This window comes from Trachurus japonicus, chromosome 3 (genome assembly GCF_045865225.1).
Source record: "Trachurus japonicus isolate A0001 chromosome 3, Traja_1.0".
Lineage (NCBI taxonomy): Eukaryota > Metazoa > Chordata > Actinopteri > Carangiformes > Carangidae > Trachurus > Trachurus japonicus.
The window spans coordinates 7262578-7289526 of NC_140909.1; the positions used below are offsets into that span (position 1 = coordinate 7262578).

Below are 26949 nucleotides of genomic sequence, written 5' to 3' on the forward strand. Positions count from 1 at the left end.
ACTGCATGCTGGCTCAAATGCTAAATCACAGTATGCCCCAGTCCTTAATCATTTTCACATATCATGGAAAAGGTCATGTCAGAACAGCATCAATCCATTGTTGACAGGCACTATTTAGATTAAACAAGCAGACCTGTATCACCTATAATATACAACAAATGAGTAAGGTTTCAGATCAGACCTTGTTGTGATTACCATGCTTGTCAACATCTGCACAGTCAGTTAGGAGCAGCGGAAACATTAAGTATTCACAAGAAACTAATAAGAATATTCTCCAACAAACACTTTTTTTTTTTTTTTACCATGCATAAACATTGTATTTACATTTGTTTTCAAACCAAATGTGCCAGGTTAACATGGTGTGATGTAAGTGCAGGTTTGTTTCGTCTGACTCTTAACAGAACACTTCGTTTTTCTCTAATATCCAATTAAGCCTCTGTAATATATTCAAATTATTGCAGTGTGAGCCATTTTTTGAATCATACATAATTCAAAATTGTTTCAGGTGGTTGTTTTCCTGGGATGAAAACTGTTTTGAGCTAATTAATGATATCCTACGGCTTAGTAATTAGAGATCTGGATCTTATTGTAAATAGGGTCTGACGACTTACAGGAAGAGTGGCTAAGCATGAAGAGTAATCATCACACCATCAGGATTAGTTAATACATGAGCCAATGATCTGCTGTCCAGCGTGTCAGATATTTCACAGGACTTGTTGATCGCAAGTGGAGTTTTGCACTGAACTGTGTCATGTTCATTTTTCTATCACATGATTGGAGGCTCACCCACAACCTGGTTTTGCAGTCAAGATGTTTTGGACTAAATTTCACTGGAGCTTGTTGAGGAATTTGTTTCCTCCATGGCAGCGAGGCGTGAAACTTTCGTACCTAATTCTGTCTGAAAAAAGTCTAAATCATGTGGTGATCAGCTGATCAGAGATAGCACAGACATACAGTACAGACACAAGGCCACATGGTTCAAAACCATTGAGACAAGATTAAAAAGCATGAAGGAGCTATGAAAATACCATTACAACAAGAGAAAAACACATACAAATAAATAAATAAAGCCAACGAATCTAACATCTTATACAGTATCTTGACTAACACGGTATTTCATGCTTGTATTTTGATTTTTTTCCCCCTGTACTGATAAATAAGAAATATTCACTTAGTAACACCAGCAAATCAATTACTCATAACTGTTCCTACTATTATTTGCAGAAAACATCGGTTACAAAATATGGGCATGGTTATAAGATGAGGGGAAGGGTTAAATGAAAGATGCTATCCCTCTCTCTTTCCTCTCTTTTCTTACCTGTCTTAGGGGGTTATGGTATCTTGGCCTCTGCTACAGTACATAAGGAGCATTTTGTTCATACAGTATTTCCCCATATTTCTTGAAGAACAATGCTCAAAAACAAAACACATACCATTGCTATGTAAATACTGGATCTGTGTAAATTCAGTTTAATCGCATTTGTGGCTCCGTCCTAATCATTACTCAGTAGGCAAGAGTCCAAAGTACGTTTGAAGTGTTGGCCCCCCACTGACTGTAGCGTTGCCTTGCAAATATAAATAGTTGAAAATTGGCTGACTGAACCCCCAGGTTGTGTTCATCACATGTGTGCTGGTAGGTAGTGTTAGCAAGCACCAACACCAACGTGTCCACAAACAAGATTGATTTACTTTTTGGTGGTAAACGCGACACATGGGCCAGGCTGATAGATGATCCAGAGCTCAACACAATATTTAGGGCTGGTGACCGAGACGTTTGAGTGTGTCACGTGGCTGTCAAAGGCGTGTCAGCAGAGATGTAATGGGATCATTAATGTCAGACCCAAAGTCAATTATCTGTAATATATTATTAATGAGTTTATAGTTCATAGGTCATCCGAGCAAGCAGTTTGTTTTGACCTATGATCCATGATTATGGTTTTCAGTTAGAGCCTCTAGTGGTTGTTATGATTATAATGAAGTGACGCGTGTTTAAGAGCAACAAGGTGGAGGGATGACTGACAAAACACAGGACTGCCACACAAGCAGCTGCCGTTTCTTTACAAACAGACAAAAGCCTGTACACCTGCCCAGAGGTGGATAGTAACAAAGTAGATGTACTTCGTTACGGTGCTTAAGTAGTTTTTTTGAGGATCTGTACTTTGCTTGAGTATTTTTTTTTAATCGGGACTTTTACTTTTACTCGACTACATTTAAAAGTTAAAAAATATACTTTTACTCTGTTACTTTGACGTTTGCTACCTCGTTACTTGTTACAAATTAAAATAGAAATACAGTATAATTAATCATCAACTTCACACCTCTGTGCCTACCATTCTTATGTTCCTATGTGTCATACTTGAGGTTAGACCTACATGATAATTGTAGTGTTTCAACTTTAAAACTACATAACTATGACATGATTATCATTTATGGTTTATGGTACATATGACAAAAAATATCCCATCCCCATTTAAGTACCCTTGAGGTCATACCTCGGGCCATTGCCCCCACTCTGCCCCCACTGTTTGCAGCCCCTGTAGGGTTCGAACAGAGCCTGAGGATTGTTAGATATTAAACACCAACAACTCAAAAATAAAACTGTAAATGAAAAATCAACTATTTCTGATAGATGACACTGATAAGTCATGAAATGTGTGACAATTCTTACATCAGTAATGTAAAACCTATGTTTGCCCCTCAAGCATTTCAGTGCAGTGATATAATCACCATGGTAACCACTGAGCAGATGACAACATGCCATCAGCCATCAGCCAGACATACAGTACGAGTTTGTTCAAATGTTAATAATAAATGTTTTACATGGGACAATTGCTGCCTGTAAACGTATGCATTGATGTGAACTGGTTTTATTGTAGTGTCTCTCTGCTGGGATGTCGCCTTCGCACCTGATCCCAGTCTGTATAGTGGGGTGTCTGTATGAGATACGACAGATACATGTGTAAGATAGGTTTGGATGTTTTCAAGCCTGTCATAATACAGCACTCACATGGCAAACCCACGCCAACAGAGCTGTTGGCTGCTGCAGTCATCCCTCCTGTCTGTGGTGGCTCTGAAGCTTTACTTTTGTTGAGGGACTACAATGCAAGAAATAGGAAAAGCGGGGAGGGGCGGTGTGGTGGGATGGAGGGGTCACATCCAGAGTCCTTGCACGCAGACATGCACTAAGTAGTTCAGCTGAGGCTTATGTGAGTCTCCAGCAGTCTAAGTTAACAAATTGAAGTGTGTTATCTTTATCCTGGCAGATGTGTGTATAGGGATTTTTTTTTCTTTTTGCAGGAACACACCTACATGCAGCTTCCAGAAAGTATCACTGCGACACGGCTTAGCAAGGAAACACTGTCCAGAGAAATGTAAAAGGAGAATTTCCAACAGTGCAGTCGCTCGCCATGGAAAAGCCTCAAACTACAGAGTGAGACTGGAGCAGTCTGGCTTGGTGGACAAACACAGGACTGCTGTGAGGAGAAGGGTAGTGCTTCACAGAAACCACAGTGCCATCGTAGGTGTACTGAGTAATGAGGATAGCCAAATAATTAATCACTCACCTGCTGTATTGTTCTGCTCCAGAGCAGTGGGTAGACGGTGGCTAGTGGTTTTGCCCTTGCAGCACTTGGTACCACAAGAATTCAAGTGGCTACCGAAGCCATTTGAAGACATTTGAGTCTCAAAGAGGTCTTTCACTGCCTGGTTTGGTCCGGACTTTAATGCTGCATTCCAGGCAGGCTTTTGAACTCGTAAGTCATGACTTACGACTTTGTAGCGTTCCAGGTTACCCGTAACTCGTGTTTTTCCGATCTGTTACTTGTGAAAATACACTAGAACGTCAAACCCGTAACTTCCGACCCGTGAACGTCAGAAAAACACGAGTTAACACATCATAAGACTTTTCCGTTTATTCCAAACCAAATTTACAGGTGTGAAAGCTCCCGCGGATCATGGTCGAGAATGAAGACCCCAAATTTGGTCCAACCGTAAGAGGCGATCATGGGCTGGACCAAACAAAACCATGTTTCAGACTTTTTTTTTTCTTTTTCTTTTGATGGTTCAGATTAACGAACCTTTAACAGGAAGTTCCAGTGGTTAGCCTACACACATTAACCTACACATGTTGGCGTACACACTACACCTTACTGGTCTTTCCTAATGCAGAGCTGGGGATCACAGCAGAGCTTGCAGTCGTCCCTATCCTGTCGACGATGATAAAACCTCCGGGTGACAAGGACGTTCATCTGAATCCGAACTAGGCTCACATATTGGACATGGTGTTGATGCTGCTGGTAGCAATGCCATTACAGTATAATTATCATTGCCACGATGCCACAAACTTGTTAATTAATTTTCCTTGATCTCTACTTCGCTAACCAGCTAATTTGATGAGAGCTTTGGTGAGATGACAACAACATATGAATGCCTGTTTACAAACCAATCAATGTCAAGTGTAGGGAGACACAGTGACAGTGTGCATAGGTAATGAGGACAGGATGTCTAAATGTCGGTGCACTTGCATTAATGCAGAGTGAAACCAGAACAAACCGGATCAAATGTAGACAACGTAGCAAAAATACGAACCTCGGTTCAGACTTTCAGGTGTGAAAACGTCTTAAAGCCTACGGGACTTCATGATGTTATGTGGGCACAAGGTGGTGACCCCACTTTTGGAGTCTAGTGCAGTCAAGCCAGAGCAATGACAACTACATGTCAGATGTGGAGCAAAAGTAAAGGTGAGAGCCAGAAGTGCTATTTTACGGCACGTCCCGTGTGAAGACGACTCACTTGCTCCTGCAACACATTATAGAAGTGTTATAGAGGCCTGCACCTTCAAGATAGGTGCTGTTTCAACGATGGCAGCTCATTAAGGTGAGTGACAAGAGGTGGCGGACATGAATTTAACCAAGTGAGGTGGAGACGTGCTGGACTAACACCGCATTTCCTGCCTCAAGGCAAAAATAAAAAAAAGCATTATGTAGATATCAATGTGAGATAGCAAAGTGGATTTATCTTGATCCAGAGGTTTAGCGCTGTAATTAAAAAGAAAAATAACAACAATAACAAACAGGGGGAAAAAAAGCTTTCTCATTTTCACAGAACCAGTCAAGTTCAAGATTCGATTCACAAACACAAACACACACACTCACACACACTCGCTCTTTCTCAACAGGACCCCTAAGTCTGTGACCTTTACCTCCAAAGAACAGCATTAAAATTCACGGTCCTTGCAACAGAGAGTGTTGTTGTTTATCTTAGTGACAGAAAGACAATATTTGTTTCACAATTTAGACAGCTTGTTTCATTACTGATTACTGCTCATAAACACAGTACTCCTGAAAACAAATGGGAGATACTGTATCGCACATGAATACTAAGAGGCTATAATCAATGTTTGCACATCAACAATTTATCATAGGACTGTGTGTAATGTGGGTTGTGCTGCTCACAGTGATCAACCTATGGAGAGTTATCGCCTGACTCTGCAGCTCTGTGACGCCTTACATCATCTTTTCAGCTTTTCACATTAACGTTCTGGTTGAATCTCAGCTCTCTCATGAACCTCATTTCCAGCTGTAACAGGCTGCAGTTTTCAGAGAAAAGCAGTGAAAGTGTTCACTGATAGGCAGAGTACTTGGAGCACTTAGTGGTTACGGAGAAAGATATTTCCCCAGATATGTCACGATTAGTGATGGGAATAACGGCGTTAAAATAAACGGCGCTACTTTTTTTTAGTAACGAGTAATCAAAAAAGTTACTGTCACCCCTGTTACAACGCCGTTACCATTACTGATAACAAGATGCACCGTTACTCTGTGTTACTTGACTCAAGAAGTACCATCAGAAAATAATACACCCGTTTAGAGAGGAACTACTGTATGCAAGTCTGGTCACTTTTCCTCTGTGTTGCTAACCTTCCACCTGGCCATGTGCCAGTTTACAACAAAGCCGGCGAAAAGTCAATCCATGGAGCGGTGGATGACGTAAGTGTCATAAACAAGAGACTGTGGGTTACAGAGGACGTTTGTGTCACGGTGCCGCAGAGACGAGAGCTGGGACACCAGGGCGGCGGCTAAGTACTACACCGATGTTGCAAGGTTGGTTTTCAGCCATGAGACACCAGGTGGAAGGCAGAGAGCCTCCATTCTCACTCGTAACAAGTCACAAGTCAAATCAGATTTACTCCGGAGCTGTTTAATTAAAGCAGAAGTAAGTGGAATGTTTGTGTTAATATAAGTCTTAAATAGTTATATCTTCCGACAGCAATCACTTATATAGAGTGTTGGGTCCGAAACACGGGTCTGTCAGTCACTCTGCTCTGCTGTAAGCCGAGGAGAAAACTTCCCTTGTATCCTACAACCTTTATCCAATAGAGTGCCGAAGCGGAAGCAGCCCCATGGGTCCTCAAATCGAAAAAAGTCTCCATACGAATGAACGGGAGTCCAAGTTTTATTTCGTGATCCGATTGAATTGTGCCATGACAAAAAAATACGTCCTTTACCTGTTTAAAACATCACGTTTCATACCGAGAAATCAGCAGTTTGTTGTAAAACTATTGTAAAATAAAATTCCGAAGAGTCCGTAACCAGAAAGACTCCAGGTCGCGTAGGTGACGTCACACACCAAATGCCGCGCTTTCCCGTGTCAGTTGGTGACGTATTTTTTGTGGGACACAGATCTGTAGTCCGCAGAGCGTCGCCACACAAAATACATTCTTCTGTTGCCGTTTTACGATAAACTGAGGATTTCTCGGCATGAAACTAGTTGTATGTCAGTTTGGGGTTTCAAGCTCATTCCACTGCCCCCTATTGGCCGCAAATATATGCACTTTTAATAACTGTCAGGCAATATTAAACTTGTAATGTCCACTTTGTTACATAAGTCACTGACCCCATCAGCACTATGTTGATTTATGCTAATTCTCACTTGACCTTTCAATTTTAAATAAATGTGGCATCACAAAAGTGCAACATCAATTTGTATTTTGCGCTTCTAGTGTCGATTGTATATGATAAGTTGTTTGGCTGCAGCAATTTGTGGTATGAGTCATTGTGTCTTAGCTGAATATATAGAAACAATCTGTTAATCTGTCACACAGATAAATGAATCTGCACTAAAATGGCAGGTTTTATACACTCACACCGGGTGTAGTCTGATGCTGTGTAAATGCACATTAATGCTACAGAGCAAAGCTGTAGTTATTCACCATAAAATGATTTCCTGTCTGCACATTTATTTATGTGTTTTAATAATGGATAAAGGAAAATGTGTCAGGTTGAGATATGGTCCTAGGTACCCGAATCTTTAAACTGCAGTTTATATACTTTGGCCTTAAATTGAGATTTTTTTTTTTTTTTTTTTTTGTGCACGGCTCACTCTGTCCTGGAGACGTATAGGACAAGATGCATGGCCTCCGGCATGTGGATGTATGAATGGAGGTGTGAAAGTGGATATACCTTCAAATAAACCTCTGGTGTTATAGGAGGAAAGGTGTGAGGTAAACTCTGGTAACATCTTGCTCGGGGAATCCTGTCCTTTTAATACATCTCCCTACAGTGATGCACTTGCTCTGTGCAAGTTCCCTTTGTAAGACAGGAAGACTGTGTGATGATGCTTTGACATTTGCTTTGTCTCCCAGAATGCCTCAACTCCCACTGCAGCCTGGTCAAAAAAAAAAAAAATCTCACAGCATTTGATGCAGACCTCTGTACAAGTCAGCCTTCTATCTAACACTGCCTGTTTGCCTGTGACACCTCAGTGCTTTTTCTATCTATATTCTGTCTTTTACAGCTGACCCACATTTTCACTTACAATATGCAATATCTTATGTATACTGCGTTGTATGTCATAACTGCACACATGTCAGTTCAATCTGGTTGTTTTGAAGACATCTTGTAAGCCGTTGTTTTAATACTTTATTTTTCTAGAGGATTAATCATCATGACTTTGGCGATCCCCTGACTTTTTAAATATGAACTATCTATGCAACATTTAGTTGGACAGCATGAGTTGGTACACGAATGCTCACCCACCCACAGGATTTGTTGTCACTTCTTTTAGCTATTCCTTAACATCAGTTCAGGCCACTGCAATTTTTAATGTAGTATTTTTTTTAAAACATTAGTGTATGATCATATAGTGTATCTGCTATAGATTTGTATTTGTTTAACATTGTTTAGTCTTTATATTTCTTCCTCCAGAAGATGTGCAGCACATTTAGGATGAAACAAATCTACATTTGGGTCAGAAATGAAGGTTTTGAATGAATATTTACGATCTGATGAATGTAAATCTGTGCTGCTCTGTTTGTACACATCCTCTTCAGGTCCTTCTCCTTCACTCTCTCCGGCCGTGGCTGGCATATGGTGGGAATTAACAGCCAAACAAACCATGTTGGGTTACATAATATGTGTATCTGAACAATTTCCAATTGCTTTTATGTTATTTGAACTGATTTTTTTCAGCAGCATCGGGGTGGATTATGTCTCCACAGGTCGGCTTTCTAATGCTGTCGTTTTTTTTAAATTTTTCTATTTACTTCTTTTTTTTGACCACACTAAATGAAATACTGAGCACATATTGGATGTGGGTTGATGTTTTTTCACCTTATCTTTTATTCCCAGTGAGTCTTCATAGTCTTTTCCTCTTAGTCTTTTCGGCACCATCACCCTGTCCCTCGCGCTTCTATAGAAGACATTTCTTGGGGGCATCCTCTCTGTCTGTTTTCATCTTCTCTGTCAGGTTTGTCTCTCTGTCCTGTGTCTTAGGCTCAATATTCTTTGAAATAATTTACTTCCTTCTTTCATCTTAATATTGTCTCGGCCCTCACCCGGACTTCAACACATAAATATGTAAAGCATAGAGGCTTTATTGCTGACCTTATACCTCATAATTCCCTTCTTCTTATATATCTGGGTTTTTTTCCCCTTTGAAAAGAAAGGAAGACCCTAAAGTGCCGGTAGCCTCAGGTCCAACTCTCTTCTTAAGAAGTTTTAGAATATCTTGCTGTATGTGAGAGAACAGTTATTATCTGCAGAACCATGAGGATGTGTGTCTGTTAATGCAATGTCAGAAAAACTATAGTCCAAGTTTTGATTTTCATTTAAAATGTGTCTTTTGGATGGAAAAGTGAGGGTGCCCTGGTGCTTTACCTGGCAGAGCATGTAAAGTCCCAACCTTTCCCTCATGTCATCCTCACTCTTCCTCATGAATTCCCTCTCTGTTTCTCCCAGTGTATGTCAGAATAAAAGCAAATAATACAAAACTATTGATTGATAACAGAAATGGGAAAAGTAGATGAGATGAGCCCATATGAACCAAACTGAACTGGAAATGAACAACAGACATGTGAAGATATTTTGTAGACAATAACAATCATATTTTGATATCAGCCTCATCAGCTTAATTATCCAGTGGCCCTGGAGGGAATCTCCCAGTTCTTCCTAATGGCCAGACAAATAGATAACACAAACATAAAAATACACCACTAATCAGCTCCAAGAATCACAAATCAAAATTGTGGTTATCTACCAAAAGTTACTCGCTGTGCTATTATCAACATCAATTAAGAGTAAATCATGCACCACTGAAACTAATGTTCTTTGTCTAGTGACTACAGACTCGTTCAGTTACGATCAATTTGAAAACCAATCAAATATGTTTCATTTGCACACAACCTAAATGGTACTGGAATATTAAGAAGCAGAAGAAGATGATATGAGACAGAAATTATCTGAACACATGAAAGCCACCTCCAAAAACAAGATTTTATCATCTTCACCACCGGGGATTGAACTAGCAGGGGATCAGGTTTCAGCCTCTGGCCCTTTCCCCCTTCTTTCCTTATTTCTACCTGAAAGGGTTCATTCCTGTATCTCCTTTCCAGTGACAAGGTTGGCCTTTGCTGCTCTGTGAAGCTGAGAATGGAAGGAAGAAAAAAAAATAATCATGCACCAGATCAGCTCCAGAACTCTGGAGATTTCACTGACCTTTACAGTTGCAACAAGGGAAGCCTTGAACTTCAAATGCATCATTTTGAGCCCTTAAAGAGGCTGGGGCAGTCAAAAATTGGTTGTCAGCAGGTGGTTCAGAGACATGCAATAGAAATATACCACATTGTCACATGTTAACAGGTAGTTTCACAAATCAAAATATAAGACACAAGCTATATTTCTAAATCAAACAGCCACCCTTTCGATGCTGACGTGCTGCAATGCTAGTCTGTGTGTGGATGGCAAGTAGCTTTGGAAAAGCAAAAGGCAATAATTGTCAGTTGTAAAGTCATGAGCACAAAAATCTTTTCACTACGGTTAAAAGACAATTAATTCCCTGAAGCAGCAGAAGCAAATTTGTGTCAAAAGACTTCCAAATAAGGATTAAAAGGACAAGAAAGCCTCCAAAAACAGCTTCACGGCATGCTGAGCAATGCTGTTTGAATACCCCGACCTTTTGCAGTGAAGCACACAAGTGAGGTAATTGAGTTATCCTTGTTTGCAGCAACATAAGAACAGGGCGTGATTGCCCACTTTGGAGGTGTAATAGCAAAAGTGTAACAAGGAGCATAATAAATTGCTTGCTCCAAGGGAATTCTGGTTAAAGCAATATTATTACAGGTCAACAGTGAAGTTTGGCTTTCAGGGAATCTGCATTGGGTAATGAAAGGCAACTTCTGCTGAAGAAGCTAAGCTTAAAGACAAGATTATGCCACGGCTGTTAATGCTGAGGTTGCTGCTGTAAGCAATTAAAATAACCTAAAAAAGGGGCAGATAAAAGTTTTACAGCATTGCAGGGGGAAAAAAATCCAAAGAGGTGCATGAGAAAATTCCAAAAAGCTGATCTGCTTAATATCACTTCATAGATTTGAAAAAAAAAAAGAAAAACATACGGTATATATTTTCATTCCTAAGATGAAAATGCTGCGAAAAATATTGAAATTACATCAAACACACACCCCTGCTGCAAAACATCCCTGTGGTCCAGTGAGAAATGTAAACAGGACACATTTAATCCACCTCCTCAGTTTTGCATCCTGTCTCTGCCAAGACAATTATCTCACTCACCAGTAAAGATATCACAAGGCAACTTTCCAAAGAAAAAAAGGAAAGAAAGAAAAAAAGGTGCAAAATAAGACAAATCTCACCCCCTGTTGTATTTGTATCACTCAGGGTTGTGTTATAGGACCCGAACAGAGGATGCCAGACTCATAAATCTACAGGACCATTAGCAGGAAGCATCACTCACCAGCCAGCTAATCCAATTACTGTGGTGCTTAATGTTTTGTATGTCACCACTTTGGGTGAAGACACATAAACAGACAGAGCTGCTGCTGCTGCACACGGGCACTTTTTCACATGATCGTTATTTACATGTTGACATTAGGAAGGATGCTACTGTATATGTGCATCAAAATAAATAAAGGTTATCATGTTTTTAATTGCACATTTATTCCACAGCTGGTGGTACTAATGGTCAGTGCACATATGGTGAGGCATCTGCTAAAATTTAAAACTCCAACTCAATGCCAAAGGTTAAAAAAGCACAAGTAACTCATGCAATTTTGGTAAATCATAGCATTTCATGGCTGGTTCCCACATAAAATGACATTCATGGTATATTTTAATCAACAGGTTTATCCTTGTCCACACATACGCACAAATAGCATGGTGTTTTTGTTAGTTGTCATTTTAATTCTCCTCAGAAATAACCCGTACACCTCTGTTTTGCCGCAGCTATAAGTCACAGTGGTTCCATTTGAGGACTTCACAGCCTTCTCCTGAGACCCACCAAAAGGAGAACTCTCTATAACTTAAGTTATGTACGTAGCAGTAGTTATCCTCTCTTCGCAATTAGCTGCAGAGTGTGTCACTTAAAATAAATCTGCCATGACTCCACACCGTATATTCTGCAGCACAATATAGATGACGGGGAGAGGACGGTAAAGCAGAGAGAGAGTATTTATTGCAAGACCTGTGCAGCACCTCTTCTGTCTTGTTTAATATCTCAAACCATGACTGAGTATAAATTAAGGTAGTTATTTTAGTTTTCGGGAGGCAGAGGGCAAAGCTAATATTTTAAGAACTAATTCTCCTTTAGTCCTAAGAGGCAGCCTGTCAAGGAGACCTGATAAAAAAGAACAGCAGTGATCCAAACAGTGGGTACCTTTGGAAGGATGTCTCTATGAATTCTTATAAAACTCCTGGCCTCGATATCAGCCTAACGGCACAGCTGTTGGGCTGATATTAAGGTGCTGCCAATGGGCAATGGTGTTATGACTGTGGATCAGTTAATACTTGAGCATTTCTGATGAAGCACCAGTGGAAGACTGTGATGACACTGTAAGATGTGCTGTCTTTTCGCTGGATGAAGGGAGCGGATAATAGCAGCGATTTTTTTGTTTGTTATTTGGGGATGAACTGTGACACCAGCCCTCTCATAAACATGTGAAATGATTTAATATGAATATTTAATACAGCTCCTGACAGGCTGATGTGCCAGTTGATGCAATAACGCAATATTCACCAATCTTTAAAGCAGCTGGATAGTTGTTATTGTCTACAATGCACACTAGGTTTCAAGGTGGTACATGATTTAGGTTACAAAGATGTTCTAATTTTTTTAGGGTGTAGCATTGAAAAATAATAACAACTACTTAAATGGATACTTCACCCAAAATCGAGATGTTCTTCCATGTTTACATCCTACATCCAATGGTTTGAAAACAGAGATCAAATTAATTTTTTCCGAACAACTTTTTCATGTGGCGGCTTCAGGACACTTGGGTCAGTACAGACGAGCAGTATGGAGGTATCTGGATGTTTCATAGTGTGTGTTTTGGACGATTCAAAACTGAGCTCTATCTGCCACTATTATATGAAAATCCGTTGCCAGCCGGACCCCCCCTGGAACTCCTAAAGAGTTTTGATGTCTCCGAAAGTTCTCCCAACCCTTCCTTGGCATGACAGTGAGTAAAAAATTGGTGAATTATCGATTTTAAGTTAAGTATCCCTATAATGACATATATGAAAGGGTTGGGGCCGTGTCCACCAATGTGCTTTTAGTGCTCACAGCATCTACCTCCTATACAGATCCTATTAAGTTTGCCGTTCACAGTGCTCAACGCCCTCAGCGGGGAAAAAAAACGCTCTTGTCAGTTACCGTTTTCGGCGCTTTGAATTGGAATCTGTTCATCAGTGTGGCGTTTGTCAATGTCAGTTTTCCCACACTGACCAATCAAAAATATTATAATGTAATTATTTGTTAATGGTTAGTTGAGAGCACCGTTAGCGTGGTCTCCATAGCAGGAATCGCCCCAGAAGGACCATCTCCCGGAACTTTTACAGTGACTAAGCGAGTCCCTGCCACGGTGTAGGTGCTCGGAGCGGCCCCGAAAAACTACTGGGTGGGGGCTTCAGGTTTACTCGGTACTCAGAGTAGGATGTGATGCCAACAGAAAGCACAAAAATAAGCTGTATTTTTTAAACTCAACAGAAGAGGAGCATTAGAAGAAAGTGTCTACACTGCAACAACAACAAGTGCAGTAAAAGAAGACAAGATGTGTGATAGGTGGACAGACAACTGTGCGACAATTGGAACTGTTGCACAATGATTACATCACCTCAAGAGAACGGCAGGTCCAGCTCTGCAGTGGAAACACAGTGGTTGAGTGACAAGACGTTCCTGTCAAGTTCCTGCCTCTTAGATTTTAACATCCTCAGAGGAAACGGGGCTGTTGTATGTACAGTATACTCCATTGGCACAGGAAGGTATGAACAGCCACCTCCCAGTGCAGTCTGGGTGATCGGACCTTAACTGTGTCCTGAATCTGTCCCGGGTGCGTTCACACCTCTACTTAGACCTGTCTACTTGCGATTGGCACACCTGAGACTTCTATTAACACCTGATCTGGACAGAGTGACGGAGCTGAGCAGGTTTGACAGGTCTACGTCTGGTAAACGGAACAAACAGCACAAACTGAGAACTGCATTTTAATATAACAGCACAGAGTATGTGTCAACTCTCATCAGTGTGTGCATACAAACATTCACAAACCAGGACAATGAGTTTGACATAACCACACCGTCAGAGACACACACTGCTAAAGTGGAAACAGTATTTGACAATAGAAGTGTAATTAATGGAGTTGGCTCCAACCACCGAAATCCCCTGAACTCTTTGCCTTCAGTTAATTCTGCTGCTTCCTGGCGAAGTCTCGTCTCCACCTGATGATGAGTGAGTGATTCCTGCTGTTGTCATAAATAACACTCTGCTCTCCTGGAGGACGTCCAAGCCAACTTGATATCTGCAATAGTTCCAGAAACCTCCTGCCTTGGCGAACAGCTGGGCCAGATCCATCATTTTCTATTGCTCGTTCTCCCCTTCCTGATTTTTTCCTGCTTCACCCCATTAGCCCCCGCCACACCACACATTTAGTTCAAAGATTATCAATCAAAAAACTATCTCCAACAGGAATCACTCTAATATTGCAGTACTTTGGTAAAAATGATTTTAAAAAAACCCAAAGTACTGAATGATCCAATACCTGAAAACATCATCATCTGTTATCGTGACATTAATGACAGTCTATACCACCACTTTATGTTTTGGAGTTTGTATTACATACAATCACACATGAAATGGTAGACTATGATCATTTCATTTTTTTATTCTTTATGTTGTAATTTATCTTGCAATTGTTCTGCATTTCGCACTCATTATTGTAGCCTTTATACAGATTATGATATTTTCTATACTATTGTACTTGTGTACATACTTCACCTTATCTATTTAAAAGTTCATTGTTTCATCAGCAAGCAGTTTTTAAAATCCACCCAATCAGTACTTTTGATAATTTAGTTTAGAGTCAATAAGAACAAAGAGATGTTTCAAACTGTGACTTTTGTTCAACATTTTGGTTTTAATTTTGTACTAAACCTATGAAACACAATCAACACATCATTATTTTCCAAAATCAGGACAAAATGCTGTGTCATTACTTGAACACCACATTCAACTGATAATAGGTTTTGCTTCCATTTCACTGCAATATCGTGCCTAATGGTCTGGTTGAGACTAAACTACATTTTATGGATTTTGTTGCTCTTTTTCCAGTATACAGGACACACTTTTAATTTGACTGCTGGGTCTGAAAAGAGAAAGGGAGGAAAAATGTGTAGAAAAAGAAAAAGAGAACAAAGATTGTTTCAAAAGATGACATGTTTCTGATTTCATTAACAAACCATCAGTTTGAGAAGAAACATAAATAAGACCATCAGGAGCATCTAGATTCTTCACACTTATGGAAAGCAATTATTAAGTTGTCTTGTGAATCACGGTGAAGACAGAAATATTGGATTTCACTGATTAACTATGGTCAAGGAAGCTTCCTGAGCACTCCCTTTCAAACAGCTCTTTTGAAAGAGGCTTTTCTTCACTGCAAATAGACTCATATAAAGATTCACATGCTGTTTCAATGAGTGAATGATGGGAAATGGAGGTTGAATGTGGCAGCAACAGGTTGTCTTTATAAAGACATATTTTGGGGTGTTTACGGTCTGCATTTTTCAAGAAAAAAGCAATGTTTTTGTATTCTATTGCAACTGAATGGTCTCTCAAACATGGGCTCCAAAATTTGATCTCAGTCAGTTATAAATCTAGTTTCTATCTCACTTCACAGCATTTCACTCAGCTGTAGACAATGCAACGCGTTTTAGATGCAAGCGACAAATACCGGAGCATGATCTCCATTGAAATTGTTCCTTGTGAAATAATCAATAGTCGAGCAAAGAAAAGGGCTAATAACAATAAATAGACTACACCCTGGCCATTGATGTACAAACCATCATCAGGTTTGTCCCGAGTCCTCTGATCTGGTCTCAGAGCTCCAGCAGGTGTTGTGCTCATTGACAGTTTTCCTCCAGAGAGAAGGCTTGTATGTATGAGCCACTGCTGAAGGATCAGAGTGTGGCCTGAAATTAACTGGATATTGATTCAGCACAGAGCAGTCCCCAGGACGGCTATTTGAAGGTACAGCATACAGATAGTGTGGCAGCCCACTGCTCTGACTTCAGACTTGACAATGTCTTCATTTGGTGCCAGAGAAGCCATGAATGCTGTGCTGTCAATGCGTTTATTAATTGAATCAAAAAAAAGATTTAACAGAAGATTTCCTCCATTGTGTTTGCTTTTCTTAAGAAGTTGTATGATGATAATATTTCAAAATCAAAAACATTCTTGATGAATGTGGCTTCTCTTATGGCGTGATACTGTGTTTAAAGTCAATTGAATGTAGATTGCCTGACATGGAATTACAGAAATGGTATGAGAAATTACATAGTAATCCTTTAAGTGACGGTTTAATTGTTTAAAGATAATTTGACTTTTGAACCATATTTAACTATGTTAAGACCTGCTGAAAGGTTTTATACATCTAAATTTCATTGTGGAAACCATACAGTAAGTTGCCCATTTCACAGCGCATGTATGACCATGATAATATTCCACAACAATGTAGTCTTTGTTTGGCTGGTGATCAAGGAGATGGATATCATTATGTACTTGTTTGTCACTTCTTTAAAGAAGAGAGAAAAGAGTTTATTAGACGGATCTACAGAGCAAATCAAAAAACTATTGTTTTATACATTTAAAAAGCTCATTTCGTCTCGTAACGCAAAGATTTTGTTAAATTTGCTTAAACTGAGTGTTAAATGAGCTGTATATGCACATGAACTCGGTTTCATTTCATGTTGTTGTACACTGGTTGTTGTCTATTGTGATCTGTCGTTCCCTTTTTTGTCCCTTATACCCCAGGGAGGGGACAAAAGGAAAATGAAATGAATGTTTTATGGTAATGTGAAATTTTATTTCTAACATGTCTCAATTTCCTGTCTCACACTGATCACACTGTGCAACTAAAGGTCAAAAACTTCACAGGGTACCTTTAAGTTGATCAACTGGGTGACTGTTATAAACACTGAATAGGTCAGTGCAGACTTGAAGCGCATTATCTCTTTCTCATGCCGAACCTTACCACCACACACAGGGCTCAGGATGCAGTCACTGATCTCCTGTGTCAGGACCCTCTGCTTTGTACTCCCACCACCCACACCACCCACACCACCCACCTTCCTGCAATTTAAAAGGGGGATTTTGCTTCCCTGGGCTGCACAAAGCTAAACACACACAGGGGACATTGATAAAGACGTATGTGTTTGGCTCTTTTTATATCTATTTGTATTGTTTTGAATGTAGTGTGTTTTCATCTCCATTTCAAAACTGTCCCTGGGCATTACTTCAATGGCTTGTGCAAGTTTGCAAAAACATTTGCATGTAATCATAAATATACATTTTATTTGATAAGCGCCTCTACAGGTGTTGAAATACACTACTATGTATTCATATGAATTATAAAAATAGATCAAAATAAAATAAATGCATTTCTAAAACAGAAATTAAAACATTAATAGACACATAGCGAATTTAAAAAGGCGAGTTTTGAGCAGGGATTTGAAAGTTGGGAAGTGCCTGCAGTCTCTGATGGATTTGGGGAATGAGTTTCAGAGGGAGGGGGCAGGGTCCGTGCAGGTAGGGAGAGGAGTTTTCCTTCGTATGAGCGGAGGTTGCAGGTGGGAGTGTGGTGGTGAAGCAGCAGGTTTGTGTTTTAGGAGGGGGCCTGGCTGTTAAGTGCTTTGTGTGTGAGGGGGAGGATTTTGAATTGTATGCAGTGTGCGATGGGAAGCCAGTGCAGGTTTTGGAGGACGGGGGTGATGTGGCCTCAGGAGCAGGTGTGGGTGAGCAGGCGAACGGTGGAGTTCTGGATGTATTGAAGTTTATTGAGGTATTTGGAGGGTGAGAGGATGTTATTGCAGCTGGATGTGATAAATGCATGGATGAGGGTTTTTGGTGAGTGAGGGACAGAGACGAGCAGTGTTCTTACCCATCTCTTTAGCATTATTTGATCTTTACATTACAACTTTACATTGAATGTTATAATAGAAAAGTGTCATTATATGCATCCTTTCTTGAACATATAGGCTTGGTTACGGTTATAAATGCAGCATTTTTGATACTGTTTAACTCAACAACTGAGAAAACAGTGATGTTCATTGTGTAACACAATTACAATGTAACATGTATATCACAACTGTCTCCAAAAACTGGTAATTGGGTTGCTGCTGAGCGGGCTATCATGGATGAGTTGTGCAGTGACAGCAGCCATTAAGTTGTGTACAGAGAGCACCGGGCTGGCTGTAGGCCTCCAGGGAGACATGTCAGAGCCTTTTAGTGGAAGAGGAGAGGAGTGATGGAGCACCCCACCCTCATGTATCTCCCACTCAATGAGCAGCCAGACCACTTAAAGAATGCCAATGATTGGCAGCCCAAAATCTACAAACTGCTTATTGTGCTGCTAAAATATATGAATAATACATGCCTGGCAGAGGATATGTTGCACTGTCTAAAAATGAGTCTGTGTATCAATAGCCACCGTATACACCTTTGAGGTTAATAAATATTCTGTTGGTGCTGCTTTTATAGTGATTTTTTTTTTATGGATCTGAGGTTTGTCTTTGTGTGGTTGGCCACTTTTCTTTGTGGCTGTTGTAATAAAGTGGCAGTTAGAGCAGCTGCACTTGCACCAAGGCAATAGTGCAAAATGCTTTAGGAAAGACTGTACGAAAGCAATGTCCTCAAAATTAATAAAAAAGCCTACTATGGCTCAAGGTTATTGATTATAGCCACAACCCTGGACTCAATCAATCAAACAACCACAATAAAAAATATGTTTTATTTTGGGCGGGGGTTTCCCTTGACAACCTGATTATTGGACTACTTTTCTCCACTGGGATCTTAGAGATTTCAGCATTTGAACATTCCCTCAAAATCAAACAAAAAGGTGAAGAACTTTATTTTACTAACATGTTGCAGTGGGGTTATTCAATTATTCCACTCGTGCTCATAATTCATTGGCACTTAATATCCCACATGTTAGGACTGAGGAAGGAAAAATTGCTTTTGAGTATTTTGCCCAATTTAAATAGAATAATCTTCTGTCACAGCTTCAGTTGGATGCCTTGATTTGAAATATATTATCATTGATCTCATGCCTTCTGAATGTGCATGTACTTTTTGAAATTATCATTATTTGTTTTGTCTTGCATGTATAATAATTTGATATGTGTTGCTTCAATTGTTGTAAGGGTTAGGGTTAGGGGGTTAGTCATTACTGTAGTTGTGATGTCAGTTGTTGCATCATTGGAGAAGAAAGCTAGCTCTTAATTGGCCCTCCCTGAATAAAAAAAAAGGTGAATGAATATGGAGATCTTACAATTAATATACACCATACAGGTAGCATCAGGTGTTTTCAAGCAATATATGATTTTTCAAGGTTATGTTGAGATTAATACAGACATACCAAGGCCAAACTGCCCCATGGGTGGGATGCTCTTACTGCATTACGAAATGCAGTTCAATAAACTCACGTATAAATGTGGAATAAAATTCATGACGTATAAAATCTGAAAAAACTGCGTTATTATTGGACACCAGGGAGTTTTATATTTGATTAAACGAGAAGGTTGAAAACATGTCTCTCTCAATGCAGGGACAAACAATGTTCTCCATCTTTAATACGAACACCAAGTGGCAGCAGCCCAATCTGTAGGTTTCTGAATTGCCTTATACCCTGAATGAGTCATATTTGTGTCACCCACAAGATGTGACTGCAACGCACTCAAATGACATTTTCATCGCCGCAAATCAACCTAATTGTACTGTCTCTCTCGTGATGGCAGGAGCTTCGGCTCACTGGAAATTTTTATTACCTCATTCATTGTGGCATTTCCGTGCACATTTGCAGTCGACTATATTATATTTCATTTAAACAGATAAAGGTGGGCAGTGAGAAATAAAAAAAACTACTATACTATTGCCCGCATGTATGTTGTGCCTGACGACCTATTTGAATGCAAAACAGCAGCACAGCGCACACAGGTGATTAGTATGCCGGTAATATCCATACTCTTAAGGTCATTAGAACAGATAAACACATGCAGCACATTTGCAGAATCCTTAATGCCAAATTGCCTGCTTTCTCCCAGGGCAGAGACAGCTGTGAAACGTTCCCCTCAACAGGCCAAAGTTTCATAATATTTCCATTTAAATGCCAGGACAAAGACTAACCAAACTGCAGTGTTATTCAGAAAGAGAAGCAGGCTTTAGGCTGACAAGATTAGCTTCTTTATCCTCTGCCTCCTACTTCACTCTGTGTGTCATGGTGCCTCTAAATAAGCCTGTCCTCAAGCTTTCTTCCAGAGACATGCTAAACTGTGGATTCTGCTCTGCACCCCGAGGCCACATCAGAGCCAATCTCACACCAATCGCGTGACATCAAACAAATTTAACCAGGTTGAATCATCACTGCAGAGAACATTATCCAAACGCAATCTAAACAGGTTACAGCCTAATGAGAGCCTGATTGATCTGGGTTATGTGTTTCTCAAATTGCTTGTACTCTCATATTGGCGTGCAACATTCTGGTGGTGGTGGTGAAACTTACTGCTAATGGTGCGCATCATAAATATGAATACGACACAAATTCATATGACACAAAATCTGCCCGCAACATCTGAATCATAAAAGCCTTAAATCCGCTTCAAGTCCTCCAAATGAAATCCTTTCTCTCCAGTCAACTACTGTGCCACATTTTTACAATGGAAAAACAATCCTATTCAAAGTGGTATTTTCATGCTAATAGCAACCATTAGCCTGTATTTTTAGCCTTCATATGATTATGTGATTTCTGTCTTTTATTCCCTGCTACAGTACTTCTCACTGACAACAATGTGACTGTGATTAATAAAGTGCTGTAGCCTTCACCTCCATGATGAAAGGTTAACTTTAAGAGTTCAATTACATCTTCCTTTTATTTAAATCTAAAAAGAATATATCTGAAAGTCTCTACTTTTAATTAAATGGTGCATCATTTGCCAGTTTTTGGTTTCCGGCATGGACGTCAACAATGCTACCACCGAAGCTGTGCTTTCTTCCTGAATGCTGACATTGGACATACAGTACACTGTCCATCAGAGGACGGCTCAGCAGGAGGCCTCGGTTCTTGTTCCATGTACACGTGATTCCTTTGAGAGCTGCTGTTCAAAGCCCAGAGCCCGGACTGAACTGCTCAGGTGAGTGGGTGGCTTTAAATAACTCATTGATGTGGAAACAACTGTGTCACTGTAATTTCCTTTTACGTCTAACTTGTGTGTGGGAGAGTGTGTGCGTGCGTGCGTGGATGAACTCGAAATTGATGAGCTGACCTGGGTGTTTCTTTGCCTTCCACTCGGTGCACGCTGAGATAATCTTTAAGCGGGGTTGACTCGAGGATATGACATGTAGCTCAAATTATCCAGCGTTTGGTGGATGAGCAAGGTTGTGTAGAGAGCAGCTAAAAGAGACTAGATTAGATTAGAATTAAGTGCTGCTGAATTAACAGTGTTTCACAAACGCTGATGCTGCTGATTCTAAAAATACATTTCAACTACAGTTCCCCCTGTTGGAATGAGCTTTCCAATAAACATAGCCTGCAGTGGTCGCTGATCAAATGAAATGCTACAACATTAATTACTTTTGGAAAAAAATACGAATAATTTCATTAAATTACTTACCATGAAGGCATAATCCTTAAAGCAGTGGCTTGGGTTTCTCTTGCTGTTAATATTGGATTTACAGCTATTGTGTTGTGTGAATTTTGAATTTGCAGTGCAAGCTGATGGAGAATTTTTGCCTATCTTGCAGCATGTTTGTGAATTTACATGCATTTCCGTAAACTGCAGTGCATTGAGCTCTCAGTACTACTGTACAACAGAATGGGGACATTGTCACAATTATTGATCATGATGTGTATGTCCATGCTGTATGTACACAAAAGTATACAAAAAAATGAACCCGGCAGGTTTGTTTCAGTCTTATAATTTACATTATCCTTTAAAAGTTGAAGTTGTGTAAATTGTGCTGAGGTAGCTGGATTAAGACAAAAGTTTGAAAAGTTCAATGTCCACAAGACCAGAATCTGAGGCTCTTGTGCAAGAAAGTGTGTTTCGGTGGCCTGACCTGTCACATGGTTTGTCACAGTAATAACTTCACACCTCAAAGTACAGAAATCACCAGACATATTAGTAATTGCCCTGTCCTGGCATATCCACTCCATTTTAAAACCTGAATTTACAGGGGGTAGACAGCACATCAGCTCCAATGACCCACCTACAAAATGTGTTGACCTCCATCTAGGGCACCGACCATCACAAATATCTGGCCTACAGAAATGACACTAGAGGAGAACAGTGGGTCTTTCTCAATTTTCCATTTACTGCAGCTCTGGCGGAGGTGGAAGCATGGATGCACAGGGCAAGACCGAAAACCTGCAGGACAACTTGCACCCTGTTTTATCTATTTTTTTCTTAACTTTCTCAGATTAAACTCCCTCCAAAGTATCTAACAGTGATCCTCATACTGTACTAGAGACAACCTCAACAGTCAGTGAGATATAACATGAGATTCTGATCAAATTAGCCAACATAACGTGTATATATATATATTTTTTTGCTAATTTGGAGGCAGTGGGGGAAATAAACTGTCTAATCTATATTTGTGACATTTTGATTTTATTATAAAATAATTTGAGTCCAACTATCTATTTATATATCTTGCAAACCTGATCATGTTTAGCATTCATCTGGAGTTGTTTGATAGTGATAATGAACTGTACACAACAGCTGTGGACTGTAAAAGCTTTTTCTCTCTGTTCATACATACATACATACTGTAGTGAGCAGCGATGCTTATTGTGTACATGAACTGTTGTTTGTCTTTCCAGGAAGAACAAGTGCCTCAAAACAACATCTGTTTACCTTAAAGTGACAAAAGCAATTCAAGGACTGTAGCAAAGAACAAAGGAAGGAGTCACGTGACGGTGCTATAGAAAGAGTCTGGGTGGAGGTCTGGGTGGGTGGATGGGTTGACTAAATACTGGACGTGAATGTGGGAGACTGTTGTTTTTGTTTTTCACAGTGAAGCTGCAGTCGTGATTGCTTCCCAACACTAAGCATTTGATTATTGTCACCATGACAACAAAGGTTCTTTAACCATAATATAGTCATTAGTCACTTTTGCCCAAGCCACGCTCTCTCTTTATAGCTAATAAAGTTGTTTTTGTGCCGATACCTGATGGATCCTTAACCATTATAACTGATTTAAAAAATACATAAGTGTCATTGGAAAAGATGAAAAATATGTAATTCTAGAGAGGATGTGGATACATTACTTTTGTTGTTTCTCTATGGAGAATCTGTTGTATGTTTGGTGGAGCTTACAGAGAAGTAGCCTATTTGACCCTATATATCAGGCCCAGGTTAAAGGATGATACGCATTTCCTAGGTACATTTATTTAGTCATGATTGTCTGACAGTTTGCAACTGGCTTATTTAACTAGACTCTTTGATAAGTAATGCTGCATTCATGTATTTGCATGACAAAGTTTGACAAGCGATTGTGCCGTTAGCCCTTTCAGCTTTCAATGCTAAAATCTGTCAACCCACAGTGCTCCAGTAGCTCTTAGTCCCACACCTGCCATTCTCATCCTCAGCCTCACCGGATAGCATCACAGGCTGGTTTCAAGTCTCCCACACAGTCATGAGGTTGTGCTGTTGGTGGAAATGATTATTCAACTCCTATAACGCTGGTGTCAATAAATAAAAGTCATTACGAGTGGAGAAAAAAAAACTGCCAATGTCTGATGAAAAATAGGCTGTGACTGGACTCTGTAAACTACTGTGTTTGGACTTCAACCAAACTGACACGTTTTCAGATTACTGGTGTTTATCATATCAGATTTGCCTTCACTGTCTTCCAAGGCAATTTTCATTTTTTGGGGGGATGATACAGAGTGATTGTTGTTTTAAATATTTACTATGCAACATCCATTTCCACATATTTAGGATATAGGGTTGATATTAATAACGTCAGCCGAGTAAACAGAGCTCCTTTAAACATGTCCTGCATTCCAGCTTTTAAAGTAAAGAAAGCAGTTCTATTATACACTAGGCACCTACAAAGACTTTAATCAGAGGACTAAGGTAATATGCTGTATAGAGACATAAATGCCAAAAGTAATTCCTCAATCCCGCCACCTTGTGTGAGGTGATTCACCTCTTTATGAAGTACAGATGCATTGGAAACTTTCTAAAGCTTACCTAACTTTTTTTTTACCGTGCACACATCTGCATCTGCGTCTGCTGTACAGACTTTTTTTTAGGAAGGAAAAAAAAAAAAAAAGAAGGGAGCACAACTTAAAAGAGGAAATCAAATATTGATTCCACTCCACATGAGAGCCATGATTCTGGAGAGGATAGACCACAGGCATCAGATCTTAATCAAGTGTCGGGAGAGATGCAGAGATGCCATCTGGTGGTCCACTTTCAGCCAAGCTGTTAAGAGAAATGTGTTCTCTCTGCAAGAAGCACAGACCCTGTGAGCCCTGTGAGCCTCTCATCGCAGCACCATGGGCTGCGCTCCCTTGGCAAAAGCTGGCAAGCTGCTTCGGTGACTGAAACTTTTCCAGTTTGTTTGCTGTGCAAATGATGCAGTGGCTTGTACGCCCCCAGTCCTCCTCCCCCAGTGGGAAATCAGCAAGTAATTGTTATGGTGTTTGAAAACTTTTTGTTGTCATGTGTTTTGGGGTCAACCGGCGTGTTTGGTGCGTCTTTGTTGCTGTGCCCTTAATCCTCTGCACTTTACAGCGTACAACATTGTTCCTACTGAAGCTGGCACACCACTGGGATGTGATGCGTATCCCACTGCCAGCTCGATTTTTAACCAGAGAGACTATGAAACATCAAGGCGTCGTGTAATATCTTTTTGTCGGACTACAATGCGCGGGCTTTTACCTGGAAATGTTCTCATTTGGAGAACTACAAGAAAAAAAAAGATAGAGAACTGAAAAGAAATTAGACACTCTATGAGAGAAAAAGAGGCACTATCCTGGCTTATCCTTACAACCGATAGGACTGTAAAATAATTACAATCTATTTCTGCAAACAAATTTGTAAAGGCAACTTCTTGCTGCTATTGCCGGTTAGATACATTAAATGAAAAAACAAATCTAATTTCCATGAGAAACAGATCCCAAATTCTGCCCTCCTGGGTCAATTGCTCACTTATCTCTTATTATAGACTCAATAAAAAAGTCTCAAAGAAAAAATGATGAGCTCTGTATCTCACTGAAGCTCCATATCACTCCATAGTCATACTTACTCTTAAGTGGTCCAGTTAAAACTCAAGGATTTGATTTAACTCACTTTTATACTATAACTATGTTCCCTTTCACTTCGAAATGTATAATATAGCATATAACAGATGCTAAATCTGCCACTTTGCTCATTGATAATGGTGCAAAGAAATGTGCATGTCATATTTAAAGGTGTGCTACATCGCTGTCAGTTTATTAGGTACATTTTGTGATGCTGTTGAATTCTAATGCATTATACTGACAGATGTTTCAGAGGGTAAATCAAAAAACACATTTAACAGTGTCACATGTAAAATTGAACAGACATTCACACAGTTAGTTTTTGATCATTACAAGTGCGGCGATGATAACACATCTTAGACGGGTGTGTGTTCCTAACAGATGTGAGAGTTAACAACACTTATGGCTGACGGTGTTGCCCTCCTAAAGCTAGATCCACTTGGTTCTCAGAGAGACTGAAGTCGATGAACAGAATTACACTCCACAGATGCCTCACAAATTGCACACACCCCCTCCCATGTAATTTTCTTGAAAAAAAACAATAACAACAAAAACGTGACCTGAGCGCACCAGGTTGCCGTCCTGGGGTGGCAGGCTGCTGTTTCGCTGATGAGTTACTTTGCAGTGTTCACACTGAGCAATTGCCCCCAGTTTACCTCCGCGTTGGGAGCTCTCTGCTCAGCTCTCACATGCTGAGCATCTGTGAACGAGAGGCTCGGGCTCGCATCCAGGAAGTGCTCTGTTGCAGAAGAGGAAGACACTCTACTGTACATTCAGACTGCATGTATTGTCTAGTTAAAATGAATAGAGAATAAAGCGTTTTTAAGCCTTATTGCCCGGTTGAGCATGACATGCGTGTTGTTTTTAAACGTCTACCCCTCACCTACACACAGCACTACATGTTCCCCTCTGTGTATCATTTGATCATTTGTGGACTTGGTTGGTTATTGTCTATGAAACGTGGGCATACCTCGAGGCATTTGCATAAAAAAAAGTCTTAACTACAAAAAAGCCTCATCAGTTCTTCAAGCCTGTTTTACAACTACTTACTGCTTTTTTTTTTTTACACATATATCCTGACAAGTATGACTGCGTTTTTTTTTAGCTGTGGTGTAATCTTTCACAAGGAAAAAGAGAGAGAAAAAATCACTACATAAAACCACTCCCATCCTATTTGAAAAGGGGTAAATCAACCTGACAAAAACTTTTGAACATCATGATTATGCTGCCAAAATTGTCAAAGAGCACTGAATACAGAAAGAGTCGACGTGGTGCTTTTACTACACTTAAATACCATAGTTAGGGGCACGATTTCCTTTTAACTATAAGAAAAGCAATTGCCCAAAGAAAATGTGTCACGTGTATCCGTGTGTGAGAATCTGCTTCACTGAAGAACTCGTACTAGTTGAAAAAAGTTCCTTGGTGGTTGTACGTCAAGAGTCATTTAGATGTGAAGAACCCTCTTTGTGAGGAAACTACTTAAAGGGTTCTTTTACAAAAGAAGCACTCATGTACATTTAATTGATGCACTATAATTACTCAATTACAGTTAAGTCAAGTTGAGGCAGTTTCATTTCCTGGTAGGTGGATACTCTGTTGAAGTTTAAAGAGGAACTATACAGGTAGCTTAGCTTAAAGGACAATTCCGG

General features: G+C 39.9%; 1 protein-coding gene across 4 annotated transcripts in view; it reads right to left on the minus strand.

Moving 5' to 3' along the window:
• gpc6a (glypican 6a) overlaps window positions 1–26949 on the minus strand; it is a 200104-nt gene that overhangs the window by 165455 nt on the left and 7700 nt on the right. Inside the window, exon 2 of one of the 4 annotated variants that reach the window (XM_085806127.1) lies at window positions 25957–26039. The exons of 1 other annotated variant lie outside the window; for it this stretch is intronic. The gene's annotated coding sequence lies outside the window, so the exon portion shown is untranslated. Of the gene's footprint in view, window positions 1–25860; window positions 26040–26949 lie in introns of those variants that run through there. 2 more of the 4 variants (XM_085806126.1, XM_085806130.1) reach the window with 2 other exon arrangements.